Here is an 18,183-nt window from a genome sequence, read left to right on the forward strand (position 1 = left end):
CCTGCGAGTTAACTGCGATCAACTGCCCTGTCATACACGTGACCAAATTGTAATACAGCAAAAAGCTATGTTTATAATTTTTTTTGCATTTGCTAAAATCTCACTGTGCCACAAACAGAAGAGAATCAACCTCATCTGTAGGGCTGGCTCAACAAAATATGGCTATGGTGGGTTGGGTGGATCTCTCTGACCAGAAATTCCATCCTGGGCATGAAAAGTCTTCCCAACAGAAGTTTATATTAAACTTGGTTTCTGCAAAAAGTTTCAGTTTCAACATATTGGCATTTTCCCAACTAAAAAGTTTTGTTGAAAAATTCCTAGCCAGCTCTACTTATTTGCACTTGAAGTGTGAAATACTTCCTAAAACAGATGGGATTGCTAATGAAAGCCAAGAATGCTAACACTGGAAGCCCAAAAGCAAGATTACAACAGATAACAGGGTAAAATGATACATGTGGAATCTCATTCTCATCCTGCGTGAGCCAGTTTTACATTGACGTTTGACTTCAGTAGACTTACTCCTGATTTATATTGATGTGACAGAAGAATTAGACCCATAGACTCTAGCCCACTAGGAGCTTCTGACTGTTCAAACAAAGGGCTTACCTCTGTCTCCATTTAAGTCTACGGAAATTTTGCCATCAACTTTAATGGGCTCTAAAAATCTTAGACCAAATCTGATTCTAACAGGCAGATAGTTTGTGTAGGCAGCAGGCAGGCAATTCTATCCTTCCTCAAGTTCCATCATAATCACAGCCACAATAGAAAATAGCTGCAGGCTGTCTTTTGGCCAACAGAGTATACAGTGCACTATGGTCTGGCATAGATGAAAGAATTCACAGGCCATTCTGGAGTCTATTCTGATTTCTACTTCAGCACAAGAACAATAATATCCTGAGATGCCAAAATGATAAAAACCTTCCTTGACTACTTGTGTCTCTTAATTATCTCACATCAGCCCATGGTCAGTCTATATAGCTGTCTCTAGGGATAAGAGCCCCAACACGCCCTCCCGCCTATATGAATGTAAAAATATAAGGGCAATGGGGGAAGATTATGCAGCGCTATTAGCTTCATCCAGGAATATGTATATGGAAAACAATTTCATTATCTCATGGGTCCTTTTATAGGGATTTGTCAACACCAAACATGAATGCAAAAAATGCATTAGTACAGCCACTGGCAACCATCTTAAACCTTCTTTCTGCAGAACTGTGAGCTCTTTTTCATTAGCTTCTTACCCCTACAGGTTTGTCAGTAACATCTTATCAGGCACAGATTTAATGGTAACAGTAATTAGGAATTTGCTTCCCTAAGACCACCACCTAACTATGATTAAAGGACATTTAAAATTGATATCTTAAAGGATACAGTCTCTTCTTGCATCACAAGAAGCAGCAGCAAGACCGTATTCTGAGCTGAGGACAGACTTCATTAAGTAAGGAAAAATTACGTGCGTGCTATTTCAGTAAAATCATTTACTTTATGAAACACACAGGGTAATAAAATACAAAATCTTTAACAGTATAAATGAAAAAGCTTTTTCTTAATTTTTGAGAATACAAATAAACTACTGTCAAAGAACTAAGTAGAAATGTTTGAATTGCTTTTATTTCTTTTTACCCCTCAGGAGCATTTTCACTTTTTATTTCCAGCAAAGCAAGATTCATATGGCCTTTAGCAGAGTACAGTGAGGCCAGCAGCTCCTGCCACATCACTGAAAATAAGGCCAGCTGACATCACCAATGACTTTCAAGCCATTAAAATAAAATGTCTCCATTAAATATTAATGTCAATACACAAAGTGGCATTAAAATGGAAAAGGTTATGTTGCAATCCAATTTTGGAATTTTCAATTGATTTTAAAACATTTTAAACTGTTAGGGTCCTGTCCTCCTACCCCTTACCCCCCACACGTATTGAAAAACACAGTAGTTAAAACATTTTGTCAAATGCAGGAAGAGACTGCAGACAAAAATAAAAGTACCAAAAATCAGTGGCATCTCTTTGGTTTACTTGCAAGACAGCATGGGTGAATAGATGTGCCACAGGCATGCTAGAGAGACTTACATTTAATGTAAAAAGGATAAATCATGATTCAAACAAGCCTGCAGTTCTATAAATAGAGTGATCTGTAGGAGGGGACTGTTTAGTGACTAGCATTTTTATGTGTAACCCATAAAGCTAACTAGCAAGCTTTACTTCTACATTTTATTAATTAACTGACATCTATTATCTGAATGTACATACTGGTGTATAACCCATTAGTACTTCCTCCTGGGACGTGCTAACTGAATGTGTAACATTATTTTGCCCTTAGTATGAATGCAGACAGTCATGTTGTTTATATCTAAGCAGATATAACCACAAGCAGATTTTTTTAAAAAATACATAACTGTCCTTGGACATAAGTTTGTGAGGACTGGGGATATTTTATGTAAAGCTAGTTGAAAAAGCTGACAAAACTTTTCCTGATGAAAAATGTCATTTGTTTAGATGAAGAGTTTCATGGAAGCATACAAGTTTCAACAAAAATTCCATCCGGAAATTCTCTCAGATCCAGGAGAAAATTTCTGGTCAAAATAAGAGACACACCAAGACCCATCCCAGAATAGCCAATAGCCCAGTGATCAGGACACTTGCGTCAGATGTGGAAACCCAGGTTCAAGTTCCTGCTTTACCCAATTCCCCTCTTTACCCATAAGATACCTACAGGAAAAAGCAGGTTCAATCTCTCTCCTGTGGGCCTCAGGAGAGCAAGAAGGTACAGAAGAGTTCTGGGTGGCCATTCTATCACCCCAGGTATTCTAGGGCAGTGCTACGCAAAGGGTGGTCCGTGGACTGGTGCCGGTCTGTGAGCCATCAGCTGCTGGTCTGCGCACACATTGGGAAAAAAAGTTGCCAGTCCCTCACATCAGATAGCTTGAGAAGTACTGCTCTAGGGTATGCAAGGATTGTCAGCACTTTAAAGCAAGAACAAACATTTTATGTATCTGACAGTGCCTAGCACAGCTGAGTCTTGGTCTGTGACTGGGGTCCCATGATGCATCCACAATACAATACTAAGAGTAATTTTATTGCTCATTATTGTTTGTGTCCTGCAAGTGGCTCCAGGCATACAGTTCTTTACATGAAGCTCTTAACACAAGCGCTATGGTCTCCCTTAATCCTCCAATAGTCTGGAAACCATACAAGGCAGTAGGAGCAGAAGACATCCCCTCTGTACTCCAACTCTAGAACTGTTGCTCAGGAACTAAGAAGAGGTAGACTGAACCCACACTCTCTAGAAAACTACGAATATCTATGGATGGTGGCCATCTCTTTCCCCTCCCCTTCAAAGGACTGGAAGAGCCACTACCTCTTCAAGATCTGACATCAACTTGAATACCTTGAGAAAGGCTGCAGGACCCTTTCCCAATATTAGGGTAGGCCCAGTCCTGTAAGACATGTAATGGTAAAAAGGAGTCCCAGTTTTGAGGTGTACTGAGCAAACAGAGTGGGAGCTAAGAGGTTCTACACCCCCTTCACGTGAATTAGCATCAGTTAGTCTGGTGCCCTGACCTGTGAACTTGTACATAGCTCTATTCAGGTGCAACTGAAATCCACATTAAGACTTTGGAAAGACAATGATCCTCTGACTAAGGAGAAATGGTTTGGACTCCTGTCCTACATGGCTTTCTATGAGAACATTTAATTTAGACTTAGGAATTTCCGTAGAGAATTCTTATGAGGACATTTGGGCGCTTTTTATAGATTATAGACCAAATTGAGACATTATGTATAAAGCCGGTGCTGCTCTTTTGAAAAGCTTCTAATTTATTACCAACTTGTACTTAGGCATGTTTGGATTAAGCCTGTCTTATTGTAGGATTTTATTTGGACTTTCCATTGTTTGTGAGGGAGTAACTTCTCCTAAATAAATAAATATCTAGCATCTAAAAAAGGAGTGGGGAGGTAAAGGTTTAGGTGGAGATTTTCATTTTAGTTTGAATGTGGTTTGTTATTTTTTGGACTGTTTTAAGATAATAGTTAAAAATGAATAATAAAATTAGGTAGGCAAATGTTTGTTTATATTGAAAACAAAATTATGCAGGCGAAAAGAGTTCTTGGATTTTTGGCCCCTGTTTTAAAACATACACTGAAATATCTTTAACATTACCACCAGACAAAGCAATTGCATTACCAAGCTTTATCATAAGTACTGAAGACTGAGAAATCTCTTCCTCTCTCATTTTAATTTGGATGAGCTTCATCTCTCACATTGTGGGTCCTTCATTTTTGAAGTGTACTCAAATTATGGACTGTGGTGCAGCTCAGATCTTCAGCTCTCACTGCACCTGTAACCTTTACAGTCAAAAGGTTAGACTGAAGGCTCAATCTTCACTATAGTAATTGCAAATCAGAGTAGTAAGATCAAGGCATAGAGTTCTACAAATAATTCACAACGCGCAAATTGTGATGTGCTCTATTTGGTTACTGTACTGAAAAAAACCACCTGGTAATTAATGCAAAGTTAATTAATGCAATAGCTGTTAAATAACCCCCTGCCCTCCATGGGACTGGGTCTTCAAAGGACTCAAGGGCTTTCCACTGGAGACAGGGGTCCTTTCATGCTGGTTCAGGGGATCTGCCTGCTCAGTCACATCCCACCTCAGTCACTAATATGACTGAAGCAATCTTGACTGTATGCCCTGAGGCCATGGTCACATCTCCTTAAACCCTTTCAGCTGCCCTTGCTTCTCCTTGGTTTCACCTATTTCACCAAAAAACTCAGAAATTGCAGCATCCTATTTCCCACACCCTGAACCGCTGCCTACCCTCAGATGGCTGCCCCTCTTGAGATCACTCCATGACCACAAATTACTGCTGGATTTCTTGACCCAGGTGCCTTCAAGTTATTTTCCCCTACTCTTCTAGGCCTAGAACAACCTCTAATTAGTCTTTATTAAATGCCTTGGATGCAAACTGTCATCTGATTAGCTTAAATGACTATCAACCTTTGTAATTATCCCCAAATAGGTACCTACATTGGGAACAGAAAGTTTTTTCAGTAACCAAATCATGAGAAATATAGGGAGGGTGGGATTTTCAGAGGGTCTAAGCAAATTAGTGGGCCCCAGCTGCCACGGATGATGCATGGCAGTTAGAAATCAAAATTCACGAGCATTAAGTGAAAATATTTTGCAAACCTAAAGAAGAATATGCCACTAGCCTTGTTTATGTCTACCTATTGCCTCCTTCTTTCAGAGTTCAGGGTGTTGATCCTAGGACTTTCATTACTAATGACAATACATATGTGAAATGCTAGAGAAACTAACGCTGTCTCTGAAGATTGCTTTGCTTTACCAGAAAATAAAAGTGTATTTTCTTCATTAGTTTGCTGTATATCTGTACTTCACTTTCCCCATCTGTGAAATGGGGGAAATGATATTGAGTTTAGGGCTCCGTGTCTGTCACAGAAGTCACGGATTCTGTGACTTTCCACGCCCTCCATGACTTCTGCAGTGGCCGGTGTGGCTGATCCCAGGGTCACCCAAGCTGCTGGCCTCAGGCACAGCCAACCACACCAGTGCTGCTGGAGCGGCCCAGGGGGAAAGCCTGGAGACCCTGCCTGAGGCACCACGGTGCAGCTGGCACCGGGGACCGTCTGAGCGGCAGTCCCGGGGCGGCAGGAGCAGCTGCTGCTCTGTGGCCCCCGCAGTTGATGCTGCTGGCCCCCCAGCCCCTCCCTCACATTGCCACTGCCCCCACCCAAAACCCCAACCAAGATTTAGTCAGGGTATATAGTACAAGTCATGGACAGCCACAGGCTGTGAATTTTTGTTTATGACCCGTGACCTGTTCATGATTTTTACAAAAAATATCTGACTAAATCGTAGCCTTATCTAGGAGAAGATTGAAAGGAATATGGTATGAAGATCAAAAGACAGACATAGGTAATAAGGTACGAAAGAGAGCAGTGACACGTCTCCTACATTCAAAGAAGGATGTTGAAATAATATTTAATGGTGCGTTTTACTTCCTTTTACCTAATTACAAGTTGGCAGCAAGCTCCAGCCACAAATCCCATTCAACAGCAAACATGGTACACTCAGGCAGTGTCCCTTGTAAGGCCAAAAGTTTTGGGGGCTCTGGGGCAAAATCTGAAATTCAGAACCCCACCACAAGTGCAAAAACACTGAAGAAAGGCTCATAGATAAGCCTGCCCTGCATTCACCCACAGCAGCAGCTCCTGATCCATACGGCTGGGCCTGGCTACCTGCTTGTGGCATTGCCACCTGGCACATAGGGTCACAGTGCCATTTGGAGGGGCAGCCAGTCCAAAATTGTGTGTCACTGCAACTTTGTGTGCCGATCACACCAACACTCTGTTTGGGGACCCTCACATACATGGGGCCAAGGAAAGTCTGCCCCCTTTTCCCTCTCTCCTCTGGGCGGCCCTGAATGCTTATATTTATGCAAGTCATATCAGAGAGCACTGTGAGGAGATAATTGATTAAACATAAGTCATTAGCTTGACTGTATTATAAGCAGGGCTGGTAGCACTGCCTGTTAAGAAAGACTTCCCATGCTAAGATGCTGTTTTCAGTTGATTATAACTTTGCTGAATTTTAACCGTTGGGCTGAAATTCTAGGTATCTGCCTTAAGCCGAACATTTTTGGAATATTGATCACTCACAGTTACAACCAAAGTCAACAGGTGCTGTGTTTTGATCCAAAAGTGCTACATAATGCTAAAAACTCTGAAAATAATCAGGTCCTGGCCCTTTCAAACTGGGCATTCAAAATTAATGGATACGTTTGATCTTAATCTCTCTGGCCCAGATTTTTAAAGGTATTTAGGCATTGCTGCATCTAACTGATTTAAGAACCTAAATCTCATTTTCAAAAGCAATTTAATCAGTCAGGAGCCATAATCTCACTGACAGTCTGAGGTTAGAGACTCTTGTGAAAAACTGGATTTAAAGGAACTTGACTAGCACCACATAGTAACTTTGTGGCTGCGGCAGACATTCCCCAGGACAACATTCAACTGCCTTAGCTGCGAGACCCTTCTTTGTCTTCCTGGAGTCCGCTGCCTCATTCAGTGCACAACTTCTGCAACTAATGGAGCAAGCATCCTGCAGACAATAGTCTTTTTTACTACACATCCCTGATTCATTCCCAGAGCAGATCCATCCTATGCATGGACTGAAGCAGGGTTACTGTGAAAAAAATTAAAAAAATAAGCGATCATGTAATTAAAATCTGCATCATAATGCATATGGAAGGGGTGAGGAGATGAATTAAGATTGCACAGGCAACTTTAATTCTAGGCTTTCCTAACTTTGAATGCTTGACTTTGTAACTTTAATGTTCTTTTAACATACAAACTATGTAACATATATATTTTGCGATACTGTGAAATGCTTAGATCTGTGTGTTTTCCTGCTGTACCAGAGCATATCCATCCTCTCCTTCTACCTTTTGGTATTTCTCAAATTCAGGTTGTTGGACTTTTTTTTTTTTTAAAAAAAACCCTACTCTTTCAAAATATAGCTCTTGAAGAACAATAGTGCCTAGTTTAGTTTCTTGCTTCAGGGAAGATACTTTTCTAGCATTCATACTAAAAGATCCTTTTAATAGTACCGATAGTAGAATGAGAGACTTGTCGCATTTCTACATGTAAAAGTGTATCTAGTTGTAGGTATGTATTCTTCAACACCAGCAATAGTGCTCATTAGAACTTATTCTTAGTTTCTTCAGGTTTCTCAGAACATCTGCTTCTTGTGGTGACTGTTTTCATACTTATATAAACCAGACTTCTTTAGTGATACTCCTTTAGTTGAACCAACAACGAGACGAGTTTTTATAGCTTTGAGAAACAAAATTTGACTGCAACAAAATTCCATAGTGCCTTTTTTCAGATATATTGTTTTAAATGTCTGAAAGACATTGCACTTGATTGGGTTCTTTTAATCCCATATTTACAGTAATTGGCCTATTTCTAAAACAGCTCAAAAAGGCTTCATAGCTACTTGTATTTTTTCCATCTTTATAACATCCCATAATCCTATCATACTGCAATTCAGAGCTATAGGTCAGAAGTTGAACACAATGTGCAAAGCAGAAGGGTACAGGAATTACAATGTAGAATTATTGAAAAATTTATGGAAGTTTTTTATGCTTGATGATGAGTCCATTCAAAAAGCAGCTAGTAGCACCATGACAATGCATTTATATTTTAAAACTTTAAAATGTTAGTGATGTGGCATTAAAAGAACTTTGCATAAACCATACAGCCAAGTTCAGAAAAACAGGTTTCCACAGAATCCATATAAAGGGAATTAGCAGGAGACAACCTATGCAATTTCCCTCGGATGTTATGATTCTGCAGATTAGCAAATCCACCAGACTTTCAGGGACTTAAGACTGGAATGTAGATTCTAAATTCTCAGTTACATTATGTTGATCCTATTGCTTGACTGAAACACCTTATGATGTTTCTGGTGTACATGCAGTGGCGGATTAGACACTGGACCAATGGGACCCATCCCCAGGGGCCCTGGCCAATTGGGGGGCCCGAGCAAAATGGGCACTCCTGTGCCTCCACCTGGCCCAATCCCCCGGTGCCCCTGCTGGGCAGCAGGGTCAGGGCACATGCTGGGCCACAGGGACCACAGGTGGGGCAAGCCGCCCTGTAGCCCAACCCCACTCCCTGGCAGGAGCGCCGGGCGGTGGGGCGACTGCAGGCGGAAGGCTTGGGGAGGCCCCCTCTTCCCCACACTTGCTCTGGCCCAAGGTCCCACAAAACCGTAATCCACCTCTCTGTACATGCTTCCAGAAACTACATCAATGTCTTGTTTCTGAAAGCAGATCTTCACACAAGATCTTCCTCTGCCCACACGTACCTACTGACCTCTGCTTAGACTTAAGAATTCACCCACATGGATTAGCTTGCAGGAATGGGGCCTTAATGTTATTTTTTTTTCCCCCATGAGTATTTGAACTTATGAGTCTAAAATTCAATCAATGCAAACACTTAACTGGTAGAGCTCAATTGCTCAAAGGGTCACAGAAAGAATACTAAAGGTGCAAACTCCACTGAGGCAAATTCATTAAAAATGTAAACAAACAGTACAAGTATTTTTCTGTGAGTTTGCTTAGTGTGATGTGAGACACTGGCTATAATGGACGACTGGTGTCAGAGACTGAAAAGAGTCTGCTTCCTGTTTTTAACTACCTTAGCAATCAAAATAAATTAAATGGTGAATAATTAAAAAGTCTATTTAATTATTCACCATTACCATTTTCTTTCTGGTCGTTAAACCAGCATTATTGCACTTTGAAAATTAGTCTACTGTGAACTTCCACATAGACATGGTCACTAATGAGGTCACAATTTAGCAATATGCTGCCACTAGCAGAGAATTAAGACCAGTTTAAAAATTTATTTCAAACTACACCTCCCAGGGTTTTTACGATAAGAAATGTAAGTTACACTTTGAACATTTTGGGTCCAATTCCGTGAGGTCCTCTGAAATGAACTGGAGATGAAGATGCACAAAACCTTGCCGATTTGGGCCTTCAGTTCAGATTGCTAAACTGAGCAAAACAAGCAGTGGTTTCATCTAAGTGATATTTTGATATAAATCTGCTTTTAAGTAGGCCAGTGCAATAACCATAATAGTCAACATCCCCTCCATTCTGCAGCCCTGTTCTCTGTCAATCAGTGCAGTAAGCACTCATTTATCCTGGTAGGTAAATATGCTGTGCCAGAAAGCTAGGTTTGCACAACAGAGAAATCTGGGGTGAAATCCTGGTCCTATTGAAGTCAATGGCAAAACTCCCATTGACATCAGTAAAAGAGGATTTCTTAATATTTACATCCCTCTCTCAGGCCTTGGTTCAGCAAAGGCTGTGCATAGTACCCATGGGATTCAGTGCGATTTAAGCACATGCCTAACAATGCTTTACTGAATCAGGAGCTCAGAAAGCCTATACGATATATTAAACATAATTAACAACCAACTTTTACCAAAAGCTACCATACCATGGGCATGAGATACTGCTGTGTGTTCTTACGCTACGAATAGAAACGTAATTTGTGGTAACTGACGAATGGAGTGTTTTTAAATGTTGACGCTCAACCGCTGCTTCTCCTAATAGTCCCAGTCCCAATAGTCCTTCTGGCTTTGTGTCTGGGGTCTTCTGGCTGCTTCTCCCATCTGCTCCCTCTACCCTGCATTCCAGCCCAGGGACCCTGGTGGTAAGTGCTCAAAGTCTGACTGATTAGATCACCTGCTACTTCCTACAATGCATCCATCTTCTCCTCCCAGGGCTCATTCTCATCAGGAATCTTCCCTGAGGCCCAGCCCTAGTCTCAGTCTTCAAGGTAACAAGACAATGAATTAAATTTAACAGAAATAAAGAGAAGCTCCAGCTTCTTGGTCCTACACAGAGATCCTCCAGCTGCCTATCTGATTCCTTTGTATTCATGGGCAACTCCAGGTAATGGGTTCTCTGCCACACTCCTCTCTAGGAGCTGAGAAGGAGAGAGGTCTGTCCACCTCCTGTCTGGGGCTTTTTAAACTGAGCTTCTCCCTTTTAAAGGCTCCTCTTCCAAGATTGGCATGGTCTGCAGGTGCAGCAGGCAGGATTGCCTGAGCCCACAGCTGCTGCTCTTGTCTCCTGGTGTGGCATGTGTACACTCCCACAGTGCCTTTTCTCTAAAATTCAACAAGAGATATCATTTCCCCCCACGAAAAAGATTAATTGTACAATAGAAAAAAAACTAACCTGGGAAACCCTGAAGGCAATATTACAGGACTAAAGATGTGAGCTATGGTAAATGATTAATACTTATTCATTTGCTCTGGGATTATGCCACTCATATTATCGGCTCATTTTTATCATAAGATTGTAATGCTAAACCAAGCACCACATTTTTAGAAAAAGAGAACCCAAATGACCCACTTGAGAAATGACAACTTTTACACCTGATTAAATGTCAAAGAACTAGATCTTTTAATGAAAGCCACACAAGCTAATTAAATGTATTGGGTTTCTTGACAGAAAGAATCAGAATATCCATTATGCAATCCTTCTATGTGGCTTTTGCCGATAGCTACTTATAAAAAGAGTTCATGGTGGTAAGAGATTAAATCAGCCAGCCTAGTGTTAGAAACACTTACTAGCCTCTCAAAGGGCACTCGAGTCCATTTAAATACCCCCTGCAATGCTCACTTCCTTTACTAATGATAAATGCTCAGTCTTCTCCCATGTCATGCCACTTCACTACCCTCATTAACTTTCATCCTCTTTATGGTTCTGATTTCAGAGTAGCAGCTGGGTTAGTCTGTATCTGGAAAAAAAGAAAAAAAAAAGGAGTACTTGTGGCACCTTAGAGACTAACAAATTTATTTGAGCATCTGATGAAGTGAGTTGTAGCTCACAAAAGCTTATGCTCAAATAAATTTGTTAGTCTCTAAGGTGACACAAGTACTCCTTTTCTTTTTCTGGTTTTGAGTATCTCAGAAGTGACTTGTAGAAGAATGCCTTTGAAAAGGATAAAGCCTTTCATTCAAATCTGTAATATTGAAATCCATTGCATAGTGTGTCCTAATGCCCCATGCATAACTTGCAACACCATCAGCTGGAGCTCTGAATGTAGAATGCACATGCATTAGAACATGTATGAGAGAAATTAACTACAGACTGAAGGGATATTTGCTCTGGAAGTAGAACTGGAATTTGTAGTGGACATATAAATATATCAAGTATTGCATTTCCAAGGCACTCATACCATCTGGGTGTTTTCATGGACACAGGATTGTTATCCCATGACTCTCAGTGACACTTCTTCCTGCTTGTAAAGAGTCTACCTATGCTAGGTGGCATATGCTCACATAAGTAGTCCCATTAAACTCAAAAGACAAGACTTCTTCCAGACTAAGTAGTCGGAGTGACCACAGGTGGTACAATAAGGCTGTTAGATGTCTTCTTCCTTTTTTTTGTTTATTCTCTCATCTCTCTAACAGAAGACATTGAATGTCACATTTCATATGTGTTCAAAGGCTATTCCTTGGTCTCTATACTGTATTAGCATTAGTATACTACTGTATACTACAGTATTATGTAATAATGACTAAGACATAATTTAGTGCTATGTCATCATTTATCTTACGAAGAGAACTCTCAATTGCCAATTACAATCCAGTTTACAACATCCACATGAGACATGCTTGGGATTATACAATAGCATCAAAACACTTAACTACACTATATACACACACACACACACACACACACACACAACCACAGTGAAATGTCATCATTTCTTGGGTGGAGAACAGAACAAAATTGATATGATACACCACAAGCAGCATTGGTAGATCATTGATACTGGAACATGCCTTGATATCTTTAGTGTCCACAAACAGTAGTTGGAGACTCATGTAGAATTGGTCAAAAAATTTCCTGAATTTTGAGTTTGATAAAATTTTTAGTTAAAATTGTGATTTTTCAGGTTCTTTGCATTTTTCAGTTGAAGTATTTTGATGGTCAACATTTTAAAAAGTACAAATTTAAAAAACCCAGGAATTAAACCCTACCATATCTGACATCTCTTGATACTGGAATATATTATGTGCACTGAAGATGTAGGCAAGGAAGCATCATACCATATCTGAATATTTCCCCACCCACTTGTCTTGAAAAGGAGGAAAATCTTGAAAACAAGTAGGTGGGAGAGGGAGCATGCCAGTATTATTTCTTCTGTCACATATTGAGATTCCATGCAACCCCACCCTCAGGTCATAAAATTTCACTCTGCTTCTTTTTTCTCTTTTACAGGCCAAAGTTGTCATTCAGAAGAGTCTAGTTTAGAGAAATATTTTCCAAAAATTGCAGCTGGAATTAAGGGAGCATACAGCAGGATGCTCATCTTGGGCCAGCCAGCGTAGAGGTCAGTCATGAGAGGAGTCAGAATGAAAGTGGCCAATAGGGCTGGGATAGGCTAACAATGGATCCTGGTGTCCTAGCATGATCATTCTGCCTAGTCCTCTGCCTCATAGAATCCAGGTCCTTTCATCAACCCTGCATTGGGGAAGTTCAGATATTTCTGCTCTGCACCCATCATGTTGCCCAGGGATATTAGCTTTTCAAGTCGCTTGACTTGCTGGTTATATGATTTGTACTGCTACATGCTGAAGATATTCTTGTATTGTATTTTTGAGTTATGACAAGGCCACCAAGAGTATATGGATGGGGATTCATATTTAGCATTTGTGTAAGTCTAAATGATCTAGTAAGCCAAAGATGTAAATCAGACTCACTGATTTTGCATGTAGCTGATGAAATAATAATATTTTTTGACTGTTCAAATGGTATTAAATATCAAGGCAAAATGTATAGCAGTTTACATTCTCTAACATTTGGATACAGAAAACGGCATTGGCCCACTTTCCAATTCGGACCGGCTCTTGGTTTTTTGCCACCCCAAAGCTCCGACAGCGCAACTGCCCAAGCAAATAAATAAAATAAAAAAAAAAAAAAAGTAGCCAACTTGTGCCGCCCCATGTGCCTGCTTTGCTGGTGCCTAGAGCTGGTCCTGATCCAAATGACAGAAATATGATGTCCAGTTGAAAACCTTAGTTTTCAGATAAAACAACAACTCTATGGCCTGAACATTTTCAGATCTTACACCAAGCCAAATGGATTCTTTAAAGCACAGAGTCCACAATTCACTAAGCAGGACTGGTAGGAAGAGGAAATTGCAGGCCAAGGACACAGCATGTTAATAATACATCGTCCTTGGCACATTAAATCCGATGAGGTACAGTGAAAACTGGTTTTATGAAAACACCTTTTACTAGTATTCAGGACAGAAGATTTACATTTATATGCATCATAATAAAATGTTTGTCTACTTCTATGTGACAGACTAACTAAAGTCAAATTGTTAAGTTACAAACTCTAGAAATAAACCATGCTTTAAGTCATATGGAAAAATCATAAAAGTATCTAAAAGTATTTCATCAAAAGAATCTGATATGGATGTTCATATGTATTCCACTAATTTATTAGACTGTAATTAGGTTTTTCACAAAGAACTTACAATATCTGTTAAACATAAGCATGCAAGTGTTTGTGTGTCTAATGTGCAAATAATTAGCCTTTAAACCTGGTACAAGATTATTAAAATAACTGTCACTTGTGTTAATATTTAGAAGAATTTGAGGATAACATTGCTTGACACTAAAGTTATTGCAGCTCAGATGTTATGGAGAAACTTGTGCTGAAGTTCAAAGAAGAACAATAAAGCAGTGATAATTCAGTTTACAAAAGATTAAAAAAGCAAAGAGGAAGCTGTTTGGGGCTTGATCCAAAGCTCGCTAAGGTCAATACAAATGTATTAATTATAAACATTTTCTCTTTACAGCTCTCCAATTCCCCAGTGACTATCACTCACTAATTGTTTCATAATTTGAAGCTTGCTAACTTTATCGGGAGAATTTACACTTGGCAGTGATTCTTTGGCTTACCTTGGTTTTCTGTTTATGACGTCAGCCCAATGACAGGCAGAGGATAACCAACCTCAAAGAAACAAAGCATGGAAAAAATCTCATTTTTACTGGATGTGTTTTAAGGTATATCAAAAGTACATGTTTACAATATGCACTGTAGGAAAATAAAAAAAAAATCATACCTGTATTAAAATGTATAATATATATTATATCTACATACACAGAATGGTATCTTGGCATTAAAACATCACTTACAATACATAAGTAGGTTACAGAGTAGCAGCCGTGTTAGTCTGTATCCATAAAAAGAAAAGGAGTACTTGTGGCACTTTAGAGACTAACAAATTTATTAGAGCATAAGATTTCGTGAGCTACAGCTCACTTCATCGGATGCATTTGGTGGAAAAAATAGAGGGGAGATTTATATACACACACACAGAGAACATGAAACCATGGGTTTATCATACACACTGTAAGGAGAGTGATCACTTAAAATAAGCCATCACCAGCAGCGGGGCGGGGAGGGGGAGAGGGGTAGGGGAAGGAGGAAAACCTTTCATGGTGACAAGCAAGGTAGGCTAATTCCAGCAGTTAACAAGAATATCTGAGGAACAGTGGGGGGTGGGGTGGGGGGAGAAATAACATGGGGAAGTAGTTTTACTTTGTGTAATGACTCATCCATTCCCAGTCTCTATTCAAGCCTAAGTTAATTGTATCCAGTTTGCAAATTAATTCCAATTCAGCAGTCTCTCGTTGGAGTCTGTTTTTGAAGCTTTTTTGTTGAAGGATAGCTACTCTTAGGTCTGTAATCGAGTGACCAGAGAGATTGAAGTGTTCTAATAAATGCTCTAATAAATTTGTTAGTCTCTAAGGTGCCACAAGTACTCCTTTTCTTTTTGCGAATACAGACTAACACGGCTGCTACTCTGAAACCTATTTCCAATAGCATTCTGCAGTTTCTAACATATCTGATGCTACATTAGAAAAAAGTAGTAAACCTAGACAGAAAAGACTTATCTGCAACTGTAATAAATAATCTGAATCTGCCTCTCGGTGAGCCACTCTGACCCAATATCGTTCGCTACCATCCTGTGGAATTATTAGGAAACAGCTTGCCAGCCCAAACTCAGTAGTCAGCCAGACTGAACATATGCAGGCAGGCAGGCAGGCAGGCGCACGCACGCACACACACAGCATAGTAGCGAGTCTGACTTACGTTTAAGACAGCCCAGGCACATACCAGAACTATCCTGGCTTAACAATGCCACACATTTATGCATTTAGGGGTTGATCCTGCAAGGTGCTGAGCAATCTGGTTCCTATCCAGCAAAACTTAACTTTAAACACCTGCACAGCTGCATTCCAGTCAATAGAATGAATTGTGCTTATAGTTAAGCCTGTGCTTAAGTATCTTGCTGGGGAGGTGAGAGTGCTCAACACTTCGCAAGATCTAACTCAAAGAATAAAATATTTTTTTGTACAGAGAGGTTTATTTCATATTATGTATCTTCTCTTCATGTACAGTGAACTGAGACATTGGCAGACACAAATGATTAATCTTCCAATGTGTTTCACTTGGATATGCATTATTTTCTAAAAAAAAACCAACAAAAAATAAAAACCATGTATTCACTTCCATTCTATTTCCTTGCAACATATTTGTTCCAAAGAAATAAGGAACTAGGCAATCTTCCAGAAGACCAAATAGCTAAATGCATGCCCTGAGGAGCAGTGTGTTTATCTGGGGGGAGAGGAGGTCTTGAATGGAATGAAAGTTAAGTGAAAATAGTGTATGTGTAGAAGAGGAAGAGGGACCATAATTTTTAAAGACAGTTTGAAAATGTAAGCCAATATTAAATGACCCTCTCTATTTCAAGGCCAGACTGAATGCAAAAAGAAGTACCTACCTTCCATCTAGTGCCTGACATGCTGTAAAACAAAAGTTTTATTCTACTGCAGTGAGAGAATTATGTGCACTAAGAAACTAAGGAAATATATTCTAACTAAAAGCATATTTACGATATATTTTCAAAGCAATGTCCAATAATATATTTCCTTTTATATGTCTCTGTATATCATTGTGATGTATTTATGGGAGTTTTGAAATATGTTCCCAGAACTAGCTTTCAAGTTCCTGTTTTAAAATGCATCATATTTGACTAATGTTTTGCAGGTATGTTTCACCTAGGAACGCTCCCTTCTGCTCTCTCAACCAGCTTAACAGCAGCTCCTTTCCTGAATCTATTTCCCATTTCACCTCCATCCCTTTCTTCTTCCTCACATCTGGCAACATATGCCCCAGATTAACCCACATCTACAAACACAGGCACTTCCCACCTACCTCTATGTTCTGTCTTCCTCTGCCTCATAGCATAGCCTCATTATTTGCCTTGTCCCTTCCCTCCTCACTGCAGTTCACAACTTCTGTCTCCCACTCACTACGCTTCCTCAGTATCCGAGGCCCAGCTTTCCCCTGCTGACTCAGCCTCTCTGGCTGTCCCCATCCTCTGTCATAACCCTTGCCCAGAAAGCCACATTGCTGATACTGGACTACTTCTTTTCCTCTTGTCATTTCCAATATCTTCCTTATTCCCCAGTAAACTCTTAAAGCTCCAGCTCCTGGAGTCAGATGATTCTGTGAGAATATAAGCTTTCATTCCGGGAAAAATAAAGGGAGGTTTCTAGCCCTCCTAATTTGTGGAAGCAAGCTTAAAAATGTGACTACTAAAGGCTAAGGCAAATAAGCAGAACCCAACACTGATTTTTAAAACTTCATGCTTTTAGAGGCTCTGATTAGTGATTGCTTGGTGCAGAGTGCATTGAAAGCTTGGGGATGGCAATTCCGAGTTCCATCAATCATCCTCTATTTCCTTTAAAAAGAAAAATGAGGACTTGTGGCACCTTAGAGACCAAGAAATTTATTTGAACATAAGCTTTCGGGAGCTACAGCTCACTTCATCGGATGCATTCAGTGGAAAATACAGTGGGGAGATTTTATGCATGGAGAACATGAAACAATGCGTGTTACCATACACACTGTAACGAGAGCGACCACTTAAGGTGAGCTATTACCAGCAGGAGAGGGGGGTGGGAACCTTTTGTAGTGATAATCAAGGTGGGCCGTTTCCAGCAGTTGAGAAGAATGTCTGAGGAACAGTGGGGGGGGAGGGGGGAAATAATTTTACTTTGTGTAATGGCCTATCCACTGCCAGTCTTTATTCAAGCCTGAGTTAATTGTTTCCAGTTTGCAAATTAATTCCAATTCAGCACTCTCTCCTTGGAGTCTGTTTTTGAAGGTTTTTTGTTGAAGAATAGCCACTTTTAGGTCTGTAATCAAGTGACCGCAGAGATTGAAGTATTCTCCAACTGGTTTTTGAATGTTATAATTCTTGACGTCTGATTTGTGTCCATTTATTTTTACGTAGAGACTGTCCAGTTTGACCAATGTACATGGCAGAGGGGCATTGCTAGCACATGATGGCATATATCACATTGGTAGATGTGCAAGTGAATGAGCCTCTGATAGTGTGGCTGATGTGATTAGGCCCTATGATGGTGTCCCCTGAATAGACATGTGGGCACAGTTGGCAACGGGCTTTGTTGCAAGGATAGGTTCCTGGGTTAGTGGTTCTGTTGTGTGGTTGCTGGTGAGTATTTGCTTCAGGTTGGGGGGCTG

At 40.2% G+C, this 18,183-nt stretch overlaps 1 long non-coding RNA gene across 1 annotated transcript in view; it reads right to left on the reverse strand.

The window, feature by feature from the left end:
• Positions 1-18,183, reverse strand: part of LOC122455871 — a 59,083-nt gene that overhangs the window by 27,812 nt on the left and 13,088 nt on the right. Inside the window, exon 2 of the long non-coding RNA XR_006274374.1 lies at positions 14,526-14,577. This is a non-coding gene — a long non-coding RNA (uncharacterized LOC122455871). The remainder of the gene's footprint in view (positions 1-14,525; positions 14,578-18,183) is intronic.

Source organism: Dermochelys coriacea, chromosome 9, assembly GCF_009764565.3.
Source record: "Dermochelys coriacea isolate rDerCor1 chromosome 9, rDerCor1.pri.v4, whole genome shotgun sequence".
NCBI classification, from domain to species: domain Eukaryota; kingdom Metazoa; phylum Chordata; order Testudines; family Dermochelyidae; genus Dermochelys; species Dermochelys coriacea.